The following is a 265-nucleotide window of genomic DNA, read 5'->3' as shown; positions in this document are numbered from 1 at the left end:
ATCTGTAGACGGGAGGTAACACTGCACCGTGTTAACTTCACCAGCACCATTCAACGAAAGCTGACATGTATGAGTACTTTCCCGTGTAATAACGGTATGTTATAACATTCATAACGTAAACATCTTTATGTTGTGTTAATTGTCTTTTAACAGGGACTAACGGAGGCGGTCACCAAGGACGGCAAAGCCAACAACCAGCAGGGAGACAGAGGCCAAAGAGAGATGTTGAATACATTTGCTATATTAAGGATTGTCTTTCTAACAA

The 265-nt window shown here is 41.5% G+C and overlaps 1 protein-coding gene across 1 annotated transcript in view; it reads left to right on the top strand.

Moving 5' to 3' along the window:
- LOC116686312 (uncharacterized) overlaps positions 1-265 on the top strand; it is a 3,707-nt gene that overhangs the window by 3,036 nt on the left and 406 nt on the right. The window lies entirely within an intron of this gene.

This window comes from Etheostoma spectabile, unplaced genomic scaffold, assembly GCF_008692095.1.
Source record: "Etheostoma spectabile isolate EspeVRDwgs_2016 unplaced genomic scaffold, UIUC_Espe_1.0 scaffold352, whole genome shotgun sequence".
NCBI classification, from domain to species: Eukaryota; Metazoa; Chordata; class Actinopteri; order Perciformes; family Percidae; genus Etheostoma; species Etheostoma spectabile.
This window is presented reverse-complemented; position numbering and strand designations above follow the sequence as displayed.